Genomic DNA, 10,316 nt, shown 5'->3' with positions numbered 1-10,316 from the left:
TTCGTGGCAGAATAGCATTTCTCCACTCAGAAAGGTAAGGTAAAGGCATTCCAATTGTCGGCTTATGGCAGGATAGAAGAAATTTATAATAACCATACAAACTATATTTGATCTACAGTGATTCTGTAGAAATAGGTATTCTAGTTATGTAAATGAAAAGTTTGGACTGGTCCAGCGACAACTTGTGAGCCTAACCTGGGTCTTTTGACCCCTGAATTCCAAAATCTATCTTTTTAAACCACATTATCATATATATATTCCCCTAAGAGATTACTTGAAGGATCTTTCAAATATATCGCAGATAATAAGGTAAGTTGGCCTTTTGTCTCCCAATCATTCAGCATATTTCATCTGCTAAGCAATGCTATCCCTGTAGTTGTCAAATTCCTACCACCTTTTACTTTCCACAATTTATATTCTTCAATCCCAACTATTATGGAGTAAAGTATCTCCTCTCTCCACCTCTCCTCACTACCCTCAGCCCTGGAGCCATGTCTCACTCCAACCCTGCCCAGGCCTGTGCCCTCCAGAATTCCCATTCATAACGAACACACTTCCCTGCACTCCAGAAGCTCTCTTCCCACGTCCTGGTTCTCAGGGAGCCTTGGCTCCCTACAGATGGTGCTACCTCCTTGGCCCTGTGGTCCAGCTTCGTAAACTGGATCATGACCCCCATGATGTGTCTCACAAGTGAATGTGGGGGTCAGTTATGGCTTATTATGAGTGTTATATACCTATATGCCTAGGGTCACATAAAAATTTCTTGGGCAGAAAGTGGTTGTAAGTGTTTGGAAAAGTTTAAGAAGCCCTGCTCTATAGAAGCTGCTGGAACCACTCATAGCCCACTGGTCCTGGAAGGAGGAGTGGGAATAGACATCCCTTATCCCACTTCTGGTTTGCCACTTCTAACCTGTCCCTTACCCACCATCATTCAGCAACTTCTCCTTCCTTCCCTTATTAATGTTTGCTTTATTTTAAAGTTTTTTCACCCTATACACATCATGAGAAGCAGCATGGCACAAGAGAGTTCTGTCACACAGGAATTCTCCATGCCCATAAACCACAGGCCTGGTCCTATCTCTTGATTGGAGGCTGTTGTCCACAGGCCTCAGGAAATTCTCTTGCTAAAGAATTTTAAGCAAGTAGCCCAGTGTCTTCTATCACCTGTCCTGCCCAGATCAGAGGGCTTCATTATTCATGTTAATAGTCTCACTAACACCCTAATCTCTAAATCCCATCAATTCCACTTTTTTATTATCCACCTCCCTTTTAAAAATTTTATTTTTAGCTTTTTATTTTTCAAAATATATACAAAGATAGTTTTCAACATTCACCCTTGCAAAATCTTATGATCCATATTTTTCTCTCTTGCTACCGTTTCCCTCCTTTAGATAACAAGTAGTTCAATGTAAGCTAATCGTGTGCAATTCTTCTAAACATATTTCCACATTTATCATGTTGCACAAGAAAAATCAGATTCAAAAGGGAAAAAAAATGAGAAAAAACCAAGCGAGCAAACAACAAAAGAGATGAAAATGCTATGTTGTGATCCATACTTAGTCCCCATAATTCTCTCTCTGGATGCAGATGGCTCTCTCCATCACAAGGCCTTTGGAACTGGCCTGAATCACCTCATTGTTGAAGACAGCCAGGTCCATCAGAATTGATCATCATACAGTCTTGTTGCCATAATGATCTCCTGGTGCTGTGTATTTCCCTTAGCATCATTCATGTCTCCAGGCCTCTCTGAAATCATCCTGCTGATAGTTTCTTACAAAACAATAATATTCCATAAGATTCATAGACCATAACTTATTCAGCCATTCTTCAACTGATGGGCACCCACTTAGTTTCCAGTTTCTTTCTACATGTGCTTTTGACAGCATCCCATCTTCTCTAACATTGCCCCCTTGGCCATCCCTTTTTTCTTCAATCTTCAGTCTCTCCATATCATCTCATACCTTTCCTATTGCCTTCTTACAGCCTTACAAAACCTTCACTAGGCCCTATTAATCCTCTCAAACTATTGTCCTATAAGGTCTCCTTCCTTTCCCAGCCAAGCTTCTATTTCCTTTTACTTCCTCTGCTCTAGCCCTGGCAATCTTGCTTTCTATCTCTTCACTCAACTGAAATTGCTCTCTTCAAAGTCCTAACTATCTTAGACAATTGAGAAATGGCTGAGCAAACTGTGGCATGTGACTTCGATGGAATATTATTGCCCTGTAAGATGGAATATTATTGCCCTGTAAGAAGTGATAGAATATGACTTCAAAGAATCCTGGGTATATGAACACAGAAGTAAGCAGAATCAGAACACTGATTCTGTAATAATCGCTAGTATTTATCATTTTAAGGTTTGTAAAGCTCTGAGCCTATGGCAAATCATTTTATCCTCACCACAATCTTGGGAAGTGGGTGTTATTATCATGGTGAGAAAACTGAGTCTGATAAAGTGACCTGCCTAAGGTCACAAATCCAATAAGAGTCTGAGGCAGGGTTAGATTTTAGGTTTTCCTAATTCCAAATCCTGAACTCTTGCCCAAGGTACCATTTTAAGAATTCTGATAGATGTAATGACCAATCATACCTCCAGAGAATCTCTGGAGTTACTCACTTCTTGTTAAATAGATGATGAGCACAAGATTCAGAGACATGTTTTTGGACATATGTGGATTTATTTTGTTTGACTATGTTTATTTGTGGCAAGACTTTTATTTATTTTGGAAAAAAGAGAGACAATAAGGAGGAATTTGTGATTATAATGGAAAAAAGGGCCAATATACCATTTTTAAAAATATACAGAAAAATAAGTTCTATATTTTTCTCAATTACATGTAAAAATTTAATAAATTTTGAGTTCCAAATATTTCTAGCTTAGTCTCCTGCCTTCCTAAGACAGTATATAATTTGATATGGGTTATATATGTGTAATCATGTAAAACCTTGTTAGAAATAGTATTTCATCTTTTTCCCAATACATAGAAAGGCAATTTTTAACATTTATTTTTAGTAAAATTCTGAAAATTTTTTGTGAAATTTTCTCCCTTTCCCTAGATTAGAAATAAGTTTAGAAGGAAGCATAGAACAATTTTAAAAGTAATGTGTAAAATTATGTAATTTTTTTGAAAAAAAAAAGTGATATAAACTGGAGTCTAATTAGTTTCATATACAACTTTCATGTTCTGTTGTGTGTATATAAATGTAAATATTCCCTTTTTTCGTATTTAAGTTCAGAATAAGGATTTTTTAAAATCCAAAGTTACAAATGACTTCTTTCTCTCTCTCTCTTTTTTGGTTGCTGAGGCAGTTGGGGTTAAGTGACTTGCCCAGGGTCATATAGTTATTGAAGTGTTAAGTGTCTGAGATTAGATTTGAACTCAGGTCCTCCTGACTTTGGGGGTGATGCTCTATTCACTGCACCACCTAGCTGCCCTGAAGGTCTCTTCTCAACCTTCATCCATGTCTTTTGCAGTTGACACTGATGTCTACATTATGTATACTCTCTTTTCTAAGTTTTTGCAATGGCACTCTTATGGTTTTTCCTGTCTAACCATTTCTAACTCATTCATATGATTCTAGATGCTGTTCTAGGCCCTCCTCTTTCTATACTCTCTCTTGATAACCTCATCAGCTTCCATGGGTTTAATTATAATCTTTGCATAGATGACTCATGGATCTATCTAATCTCAGTCTCCCTTGAGCTTTAGTCCCACACCACCATTTGCTTATTGAATATTTCAAATTGGAAATCCTGGGAATAGCTGAAACTCAATATGTCCTGAGTTATCATTCCCTAAGAACCTCCCTTTCTTCCAAACCTTTCTATTCCTTCTATGAAGGAAGATACTATCCACCTCCAAAAGGAAGAACTGATATATAGAAATATGTATAGTATGGCTTTACACTTTTAAAAATCATTTAACAATACATAATTTAAATATAAGATTAATATATTGATATAAACACATTAAACAAATTAACAATGCAAATTATTTAAAATAACTTAATACACACACATACATATTTGTGTCTAATGATAGCCTTCTTTAGTGCAGAGTATGGAGGTAGTGAAGAAAAAAATATATAGCAGAGAACAAAAGGAAATTTAGAAGAAAGTAGAGAAAAGCAGGGTAATTTTGAAAACAATGTGTAGCATGTATTACATAATTTTTTAAAATTAAACAGTGTGAAATGGAAATTCATGATTTTGTTTTGAATCTTCTTTTTATGTTGTATTGTGTACACAGAAGGTTTTTTTTGTCTTTTTGTATTTAAGCTAAAAATTAATTTTAAAATTTTTTTAAGAAAATGTAAATCTAAAAAGAGAAAGCCTTTTACAACCTAGCCCCATTCTATTTGTCCAATTTCATAATTTCCTTCTCTTATATTCTCTTATCTAGACAAAGTGGCCTTTTCTCTGTTTCTCATATACTACACTCCATCTCCCATCTCTGTATTTCCACTGATTCTTCTTCATTCTTGGAATGCACTCCTTCTTTCCTTCTGCCTCATAAATTCCCTTTATTCCAGACATTCCAGACCTTTAGCAACATGCTTTTCCTGAGCCCTCCCCCATCCCAAACTGATTTTGCCTTTCCTATCTTGTATTTATGTTATGTTTATATACATACAGGTTGTCTTTCCTCTTAGAATGTCAATTCCTTGAGAGTAGGGATCGTTTCATTCTTTATATTTGTATCTTCAGTGATGAGTATATAGTAGGTAATAATAAATGTTGATTGATTGATTAAAAGCTGAGGAAATATCTTACAATGCATTCACATTAGAACAGCAATAGCCTGTTGGGACCATTGTTTTGAAGCAAATAAAATACTCTTTAAATCTCCCACCTTTTTGTTGTTGTTGTTGTTGCTACAAATATAATGTATATTTGCTTTTATTTAACAAACTTATATAACTATCTGCTTTGTGTAATACATTGAGATGGTTTATTTGAATAAAAATTTAAAGGGCATGGTAATAGTAGTTTCCATTTTAATGAAGTTTGAAGACAATAGAACAATTCAAATATTCCAAAGCTCCTCACCATGGGATCCTTTCTGGACAGCAAAATCTTGTTTCATATTCTATTTAGAATTACTGATAATTCAGATTGATATACAACTAATTTTCTTTTCATGGCCTTCAAAAACCATAATTAAATAGAGCATGTTTAACCAAGTTAAGAATACAACAAAAAGTATATTAACACCATTCATATGAATTCTGTTAATGGTAAAATCTTTTTACAAAAGGACATCATTGGTGGACATCTACTTTGTTTCTAAGTCTTTGCTAGTAGAAAATATGCTTTTATTAATAATTTTGCCTATAGTCTTTTTTGTCTCTGACTTTCTGGAGAAAATGCTTGGTATTGTATTCTCTGAATCCAAATATTGACATTTTAGTTAATTTTTTAACTTTCCAGAATGTGTAATCTGTTTGGCAGATCTACTGATGGAACTCCATCTTTCTACAACTCCTTCAACACTGATTTTTTTCCACCCCTTGTCAACTTTATCAGTTTCTAGATATGTGGTATGTGGTAAAACCCTAAGAGTTGTTTTGATTTGAATTTTTTTATTAGTGCTTTGAAGCATTCCTTCAGATGGTTATTAACAGTTTACATTGCTTTTTTAGAACTGTTCATATGCTTTCATATATGTTCTTTCACATTTCTTTAGAGAATAGCGTATGGTCTTATATTAGTTACTTAATGTATATGTATTGAATATCATTCTTTCATCGTAACCATTTGACACAAAAATTCCCTCCATTTAATTGCTTCCCTTCTTACCCTATTTTGCATGATATTTTGTTCATGTGAAAAGCTTTCTAATTTTGTGAAATTGAAACTATTTTATCTTTTATAATCTCTATTCCCCAAAATTCTTTTATTCTTATTGTTATTCATAAAAATGAAGTTGTTAAGTGCTTAGTCAATCTCTATCTACGATTCAACATTTTATAGTTAAGTTCTTCCAACTATGACGAATATTAGTGGACTACACATAGAAATTAGTTTTGGCACACAAATTCTTTGTAAAAAATATTATTTTAGGCCTTTACAATTGAACTTTATTCATTGCAGCAGTCTCTTAAAGAGCTCTACTTAGGAGTACTTGAATAGGCATAAGTTACATGTACTTAGAAGTATTAAAACCTTATTATCTAAAAATATCCTGTGATTTGTTTGTATTTTTCACCAGTGCAAACTGCTTGAATAATAGCTCAAATTGGTGGGGTTTTACTTTACTTGGGAAAGTAGAAAACATGCGACTTTTTAGTTTTATCTTCCTATATTGTTATTCTGGATTGACTTTATAGTAACCACTAGAGGGTACCATAAAATATAATTCAATAACTTCCCAGCACTGCTGTCTCATATATTAAAAAAAAAAAAAAAAAAAGCATTATATAGTTTGTTCTGGTGTCTTATAGATTATATGTTCTTGTAATTCTGGACTTCTTTTTATCCCAGATAAAGCTTATCTTTGTGGTATTCAATTTAATCATTGAGTATCATGGTAGGAATAGGAAAATATCAATAGGAAAAAAGCTTATTTAAAAATCAGTTAATAAGGGGCAGCTAGATGGCGCAGTGGATAGAGCACCAGCCCTGAAGTCAGGAGAACCTGAGTTCAAATGTGATCTCAGATACTAACACTTCCTAGCTGTGTGACCCTGGGCAAGTCACTTAACCCCAATTCCGGGGAAAAAAAGTCAATTAATAACTATTAACTACTATGAAAAGGCACTTGTGCTAAGCCCTGAATATACAATAATCACTAATGAAACAATGCCTATTTGCAAAGAAGCATACAAAAATCTCTGTACTATAGTAAAAGATATCTTAAAGGGTATAAGTCAATCCAGATGCAAAATAGATAGACATTTTAAAACATGGACAATGAGAGAATTAATTTTGTTTGAATATTCATATTTGTTACTAGAGTTTATTTTTCTTTTTTTTCCCAATTAGGGGCAGGAGAGTAAGAAAAGGAGAAAAATGCTTGTTACTTGAAAAAAAAAATTAATTTTATGGGTGGCAGGTAAAAGGGAAAAAATGCTTGTTAACTGAAAAAAAGTTTTAATTACTTTTTTAAAAAATTGTGTAGAATGTTAAGTCCATAATTTTAAAAAAGGAAAAAGAATAGAGATCTACCATTTCTTGTTAAAATGTTGTTAAAATGTTTAGTTCAGAAAGCCGGCTAGAAACATAATTTCTGTTTTATATAATTACAGCTCACATTTATATAGTGCTTTAAGATTTGTACAGTACTTTACAAGTACATATTATTTCATTTTATCCTGGAAAATAGATACTATTGTTTGTAGAGGGCCACAGATAGTGGGGGAGCTCTGGGTGAGGTATAAAACCCTTCAACCCAGAGGGAACTGCTGACAATGTCTGATTTGGCTCCCCAATTTCCTTAGGGGCTAGGCCTTCCTGAGAAGTCAGGGGGTGGTGACAACCTGTGTTGAGATTGGAGGTGATACCGAGTGGCAAAGAGTGATAGCAAGTGGCAAAGTACATTCAATAGTAAGTTGTTCATGTGGCCCCATGTGCAGAGTATATACTGGCGCATGCCCGTGTTTTTGTTACTTAAGGGTATGAGGGTATAAAAGGGGAAAAGACCTTGTAATAAATGGACTCCTCAGGAGTCCTGTCTCATCACTTCTTCACTAGGAAGGTATATTGTAATCACCCTATTGTGGGGGCTCTAAAAAGCAATGATATATTTTGTCACCCCAGCTTGGGGTCTCTAGAAAGTAGAACACAATAATTATTGTTCCCATTTTATAGATAAGGAAACTAAAACAGAGTTCAAATCAACTAATTAAATGCTAAGATAGAATTTGAACCCAGGACTTACTGATTCTAGGTCCAACACTGTCCATTTTGCCACCTTTCTAATTCCAGAAATGCCATGCTACCTATACTATTTTCTAGAACTGGAATTGAACAAGGGGTATAGCCAAATGAAATTTTCTTTAATGCAATTGTAAATTCTGCTTTCCACAGACTCCTTCAGCTAACAGCTTGATAAGTATTGTTTAACTGCTAATGCTTTTTATTTTAAAATTTGCAAAATGTATGAATATAATCTCTAACAGAGCAGCTATCTTAATATCAGCTTTCTTATAGACATATGAGGGTTATAATAAAATGATCATATCTTTTTAAACCAGCTAATCAAATGTAATTGTTACAATTATTATTACTTTGCTGTTTTCTTCTTATATTCATCATAGCCAAATACATAATTATAGCAGGGAATGTAATTTATTCTTTGGCAGTGTAGCAATTACAGCCTAGAATTTTTGATACAGGCTTCCCTTTTTGGAATTGATGTGTTTCATAAAAATGCTATGTGAGCACTAAAATGCTTTAGTGTTCTAAAACAATTTTTAAACAATGTGGATAAATAACTTTAAAAAAGTATTGAAGGATGTAGGACTGCCTTAAAGTCCTACGGGGAATAAAAATTCTCCTTACATTTGTTTACAAAGTGCTTTTCTGTTGGAAAAGTGCTTTTAATCTTAAAGGAAGGTAAGGAAAACAATAGAAAAAAATAAGCTATACAAGCTGGTATTGCAAACACATACACACACACACACACACACACACACACACACACATACACAATGAAAGAGACAAAGACTTCTAAGGGATGAGAGCCACAAGATGAAAGACTAGATATTTTTTCCAATCCCTGTGACCTGTCTAACCTCTTCAAAACAGAAATTATGCACCAAACAGAAAACAACTTTAGCTGTTTCTATGGTCTAGGACTAGAATTCAAAAGAAGGTAAAAATAAAAAATTCAAAAACCCAGGAACTGATGTCAACTGACTCTAAGCTCATTTGGCATCCCTTCTTCATCTTCTGCTCTACAAATAGCAAAGGAGCCCTAGAAGACCCAAGGCCATAACAGAGGCTTACATTAAAAGTCACCCTATAACCAAAGGATTGTAAAACTATGTCTACCTTTTGATTCACAACTGAGCCTGTATCCCAAAGAGATCATTAAAGAGAGGGAAGGACCCACATGTGCAAAAAAAGTTTGTAGCAGCTCTTTTTGTGGTGACAAGAAATTGGAAAATAAGTTAATTTCCATCAATTGGGGAATGACCAATAAGTTATGGTATATGAATACAACGAAATATTATTGTTCTATAAGAAATGATAGCAGGATGATTTCAGAAAAGCCTGGAAAGACTTATATGAACTGATGCTGAGTGATGCAAGTACACTGTACACAGAAATGACAAGACTGAGGTGATGTTCAAATATGCTAGAATTCGTTCTTCTCAGCAATTTAGTGATCCAAGGAAATTCCAGTAAACTTGGATGAAAAATGTCATAGAGAAACTATGGAAACTGAATGTGAATCAAAGCATATATTTTCACCTTTTTCCTTTCCTTTTCTTTTTTTTCTTTCTCATGGTTTTTCCCTTTTGTTCTGACTTTTCTTTCCCAACATGACTCATATGGAAATTTGTAAAAAAAAAAAAAAAAATTAAAAAAAAATACAAAAGAATGTACAAGTATAACCTATATCAGATTGCTTGCTAATGTGGGGAGGGAGAAGATAAGAGAGGGGGGGAAAAAAAACCCTTGGAACTCAAACCTTATAAAAATGAATGTTGAAGATCATCTTTACATGTCATTAAAAAAACAATAATTTTTTAAAAACCCATCTTAGTTCCAGTGGAAATCCCAGCTTCAGGCTTCTGAAGTTTGTTTGAAGTTAAATGGCTAGATTGTTCACAATTCTTAAGGAGCACAAGTCTGCCAGGGGCTGCAATCCAGAAGCACCAATACTACAAAGTTCTGAACTGCCAGTGCTGGGGAAACAGGCTCTGAACTGCTGGTGCTAGGCCAGAGAACTGAGGAACAAAAAGAGAGGGAAAGGTAACCAGGAAAGGATACTTGGCCTGTGCGGAGCTAGGCTACATTTCACCAAACCTGAAGGAAAGAGCATAGCATCCAGGTGGGGCAATTTCTGACCACTAAAAAATCAGGGCAACGACCTATATAAATAATATGTATTATTATTATTAGATTTCTTGACTTCCATACTAATGTTTATTTATATTGAGTTCCCAATCACAGATATTTTAAAAATTAAAATGATTTCTCATTGTGCAATAATTCCTATATATTGTAATTTATTCAGCTATTCATTCGTCAATGTTTTGAGCTAGTGTAGTTTTTATGCTAGCAACTAGATGACCTCTGAGGAATCTTACGATCCCAACAATTCTACTTTGTGCAAGATTCTGCGGATCTTATATAACCTATAACTACA

The sequence above is a fragment of the Sminthopsis crassicaudata genome, chromosome 4 (genome assembly GCF_048593235.1).
Source record: "Sminthopsis crassicaudata isolate SCR6 chromosome 4, ASM4859323v1, whole genome shotgun sequence".
Taxonomy (NCBI): Eukaryota; Metazoa; Chordata; class Mammalia; order Dasyuromorphia; family Dasyuridae; genus Sminthopsis; species Sminthopsis crassicaudata.
The sequence above is the reverse complement of the archived record's forward strand: the minus strand, read 5'-3'. Positions refer to the sequence as shown.